Here is a 4805-nt window from a genome sequence, read left to right on the forward strand (position 1 = left end):
CAGAAGAATTATCATGTTAGAGAGATGACGGCTCAAATGCTTGCTGCCAGAGCACAGCATAAGCTTGGGGCTGTTTGCTTGTGTCTGAGTGGACCACAGTGCAGAGAGCAATGGGTGTTGGTGCTTAGCGGGTGTGGTGGCTTGAAGGAGAAACCTCCCCTCATAGTCTGGTCCCCAGTTTGTGGTGATGTTTGTGGAGGTTCAGGAAGTGTGGTTTTGTTGGAGGAAGTGCGTCACTGGAGGTGGACCCTGAAAGTCATTCCTCGTTCTCTCTCTGTGTTGTGTGTGTGGTTCAAGATGTGAGCGCTCAGCTTCCTGCTCCTGCCACTCACTGTCTCTGATTCAGCATCATGGACTCTGTCCCTCTGCAGCAATAAGTCCAAACAAACTTCCGTCCATAAATCACCTTGGCCACAGGGTTTTATCACAGTGATGGAAGGTGACAGAACAGCTGGCTTTCTTCTTCCTCCCTTTTTATCTGGCTCTGAACTCTAGCCCATGCATGGTGTTGCAATTCAGAGCGGGTCTTCCTCCTTGGTGCCCTCCCAGACACAACTCCAGGCAGCCGTGGAAAGTGCTACTATATCTAGACTGCGGGAGGCTAACCGAAGAGGGGGCTCCACATGCAGGGCTACAGAGTAGGCATCGTGTGCACTGAGTGAGACTCCCAGTGTAGATGCTGTGGGTCACCCACAGCCCTGTAAGTAACTCCTTACCCATGCTCTTTGTTTTCATTTGGTCTTGTTTATTGCTTTTGTTTGTTTGTTTTTTGAGACAGGGTCTCTCTACAAAGCCCTAGCTGTCCTGGAACTCACTAAATAGACCAGGCTGACCTTGAACTCAGAGAACCACCTACCTCTGCCTCCAAAGTGCTGGGATTAAAGGTATGCACCATCATGTCCCGCCCTCAGTCATGCCCTTTTAAGTATGCCCAATAGACTCACTGGTTCCCCAAGTTAGATTAGGTGGTGTCCTGCTTTGGTTTGTCCCTGGAGCCTTATAAGGAGGGAGTAGGCATTTGCTCATGTCTTCTTGGAGAAAGAATTCTGGCAAAATGCAACCTTATCCCCAAAATAAAACCCTATTGGAAGGGAAGGAATAGAATGGAGAAGAGAGAAAAGGGAAGAGAAGAGTGTTCAGGGAGGAAGAGGAAAAGAAGGGAGGAAAGAGAGTAAAGAATGAATGACGAAGGAGGGAGAGAGGCAGGAGATGGGAAGAGAGGGGGTGACAGCACAGATGCAGGAGAGGACCCCACGGTTAAAGGTAGACCTGTTTGGACCCCAATTCCCACACAAATTGCAAAGATAAATGGATAAGGACAGTGGCCGGGTATTCCAGAGTTTTAGGAATGGCTGGCTGACGTTAGCAGGAATGCTAAAGCTTCTGCGGGCTTTTCAGAGGTGACTCACACAAGGTGCGTGCCAGAATGGGTACAGATTCAACCAAGAGAACACTAATGACGCATGGACAGCAACCGGGCTAGTGCTCTGTCCCCTCACAGGGACTCAGGTGACCTGCCTGGACAATCTGTCATGATGCGCCACCTCAAGACTGGAACTCACCGTGCCTGCAGGGTCCCTTTGTCTATGTGTCGGGCCACTTAGTCTCAGGATCTGATGAGGACATCAGCATCATCAGGGGACTGTTATTTAGCTTACCTCCCTCTCCCTCCCCTTCCACAAGTTTTCATCATCAAGCTCAATTTCCTCATGGCACAAACCCCTAGTTAGTTAGTTTTCTGTTCAAGCCCCTGATTACATTTCTGGACTTTCTACCGTTCTGTCACCAGAACCAACATTGTTGATGTTCATTGGTCAAATGCAGATGATAATAAATCCATGGGTGGATGGGCAGATGGATGGATAGATGGGTAGATGGATTTGCGCACAAACACATGGGTTGGTACATATATGTGTGGATTCATCCACTTACTGTCTGTTAGAGGATGGATGAGTGAGGGATGAATGTGTTAGTATGTGGATGTATGAATGGGTGGATAGATGGACAGATAGACAGAGAGATAAGTGCATGAGTGTGTGTATGGGTGGATGGGCAAGAGAGGTGTATATGGACAGATGATAGATTTGGTGGTTTGAATAAGAACTGTCCCTGTAGGCTCTGTTATTTGAACACTTGGTTCCCAGTTGGTGGCACTGTTTGGGGGAGTTTAGGGAGTGCATCTTGCTGGAAGAAGTATGTCATTGGACAGATTCTGAGAATCTGAGGCTTCGTGTCATTTCTAGTTGTACTTTCTTCTTCGCACTTGTATTTAATGATGTGAGGTCTCAGCTCTCTGCTCCTGTGACCCAGTCTTCTGCGTGCTGCCATGCCTTTCCTTCCCCCATGATGGACTCTAACCTTCGGGAACTGTAAGTCTACCTAAACTCTTTTTTTTTTTTTTTTGTCTTAGCTAGGGTTTCTATTGTTGTGAAGAACTTCTATGACCACAGCGACTCTTACAAAGGAAAACATTTAACTAGGGTGGCTGGATTATAGTTCAGAGTTTCAGTCCATTATCATCATGGTGGGACATGGCAGCGTGCAGGCAGACATAGTCCTGGAGAAGGAGCTAAGAGTCCTACATCTTGCAGGCAGCAGGAAGTGGTCTGAGACACTGGGTGGTATCTAGAGCATATATGAGATCTCAAGGCCTACCCCCATAGTGACACACTTCCTCCAGAAGACCATACCTACTCTTCCAAGGCCACACCTTCTAATAGTGTTATTCCCTATGAGATTATGGGGGCCAATTACATTCAAACTGCCACACTGCTATAAGTTGCCTTGGCCATGGTGTTTTAGCACAGCAACAAAAAATTAACAAATGTATAGTGTACAGTTGGACAGAAGGCTGAGTAAATAAATGTGTGGGAAGATGGATGGGTGAGTCCATAAATACAAGGAGCAATGGATGGGAAGGAGGACAGGTGAATGAATGAATGTTAGTGGATGGATGGATGGATGGATGGATGGATGGATGGATGGATGGATGGACGGACAAACAAATGAACAAGTGAAAGAATGGTCTCTCACATGGAGGACAGAAGAAAAGAGAGGCTTCTGGATTTCCTGAGCTGCACTCTTCTTCACTGGGCAGCCAACCTCACTGCAGAAAGATATCCCACACTCTCTCAAAACCAGGAAAGCCAGAGTGACCTGGGAGAGGACTTTTAATCTTGAGGCTTGAAAGCAAAGTGCTTCAAGGGTCATCCTAGGAAACAGGAGGCAGCCCTCCCCAGGAGAACCTTGGCTATTCAAGGGTTAAGTCAAGAGAGGAGGGCATTCAACACAGACCCCACCTGACCCAGCCCATCACCATCAGAAGGGATGCAGCACAATATGTGTTCTACTTTCCCTGATCCCAGAACTCTCATGCTCAAAAGACCATCCACATCTCAAGGGCCTTGCCCCATTGCTTCTGCATAGCAGGTTCACATCCCTGGGTATCTGTCTGACTGTGACCAGCCTCCTTGTCCACTTGGCTCATTCCAAAGGGCAGGAGCCTCATCTATCTTGTTCATTTACCAAAGCCCAGCACCTGGTACCCAGCAGGTCTCTGTAAATACCCACAGTGTGGAGGTGATTTAGAGTGCTCTGCTGTGCGGCTGACTGTAGAAGGGCCTGGGTTAGCAGTTCATACCCATCCTACCATAAATCAGGGTCAATCATAACAACAGGAGCACATCGAGAGATGCCACCCATGCCTGAACTGGACTCCTTGTGATGTTGGATGTCCTTCTGTATATATGTTGCTTTTATTGTTTGACGAATAAAGCTATTTCAGCCAATGGCTTAGCAGAGCAAAGTCAGGTGAGAAATCTGAACAGAGATAAATAGGCAGAGTCAGGAGATACCATGTAGTTGCCAAAAGAAAAAGATGCCCACAGGAAGTTTACCTGTAGGCCATAGCCTCATGGTGATAAATAGATTAATAAAAATGGGTTAATTTAAGATGTAAAAGTTAGCTAAAAACCAGGCAGTGGTGGCACACACCTTTAATCCCAGAACTCAGGAGGCAGAGGCCGGTGGATCTCTGTGAGTTCAAGGTCAGCCTGGTCTACAAAACCAAGTTTTGGGACAGGCTACAGAGAAACCCTATCTTGAAAAAAAAAATTAAAATATGTCTGAGTGATTGGCCAAACAGTGTTGTAATTAATATAGTTTCTGTGTGATAATTCAGGCCTGAGTTGCCAAGAAACAAATGAGTGGTCTCTGCCAACAAAATGGTGCCCAACATGGGGCAACTACATCCACATAAAACTTGAGAGATTTGGGAAAAACAAAACCCAGAGCTAAGCATGGCTTCTTGTAGCAGCATTTTCTCAGGTGGACCCTGTTTGCTGACTGTGAGCACAACTCCTTTTTTAAAAAAGGCTTCCTAACTCAGCATTAGCAGCAAAAAGTGAGCGGCCTCTTTAAAAGTCAGCCTCCTTGTTCTTACCAGCATAAATGGCTCCTGCCTTTTAGAGAGGTGTTGCTACAGAGCACTTGGGGTTTATGAGCAGCCTGTTACTAGTTCCTTAAAGGTGACATAGACCCGCTGTGTTCCTGGAGCTAGGGCAGTGAGCATGGCTTGCAGAGGCAATGAACAAACCTCTGCCACAGGGGGAGGAACAAACAGGCAGGGCCATGAAGTTGGTCCTAGTCACACCTGCTTAGCATTTAAAAAAAAGTGCAGCCTGAAACTTGATTGCTCTTTGGGCTAACTAGAGAGGGGGACTTGATTGGGGGAGGGGGAGGGAAATGGGAGGCAGTGGCGGGGAAGAATCAGAAATCTTTAATAAATAAATAAAAATTAAAAAAAT

This window comes from Alexandromys fortis, unplaced genomic scaffold (assembly GCF_014885135.2).
Source record: "Alexandromys fortis isolate MF-2015 unplaced genomic scaffold, M_Fortis_MF-2015_v1.1 scaffold_3, whole genome shotgun sequence".
Classification (NCBI taxonomy): Eukaryota; Metazoa; Chordata; class Mammalia; order Rodentia; family Cricetidae; genus Alexandromys; species Alexandromys fortis.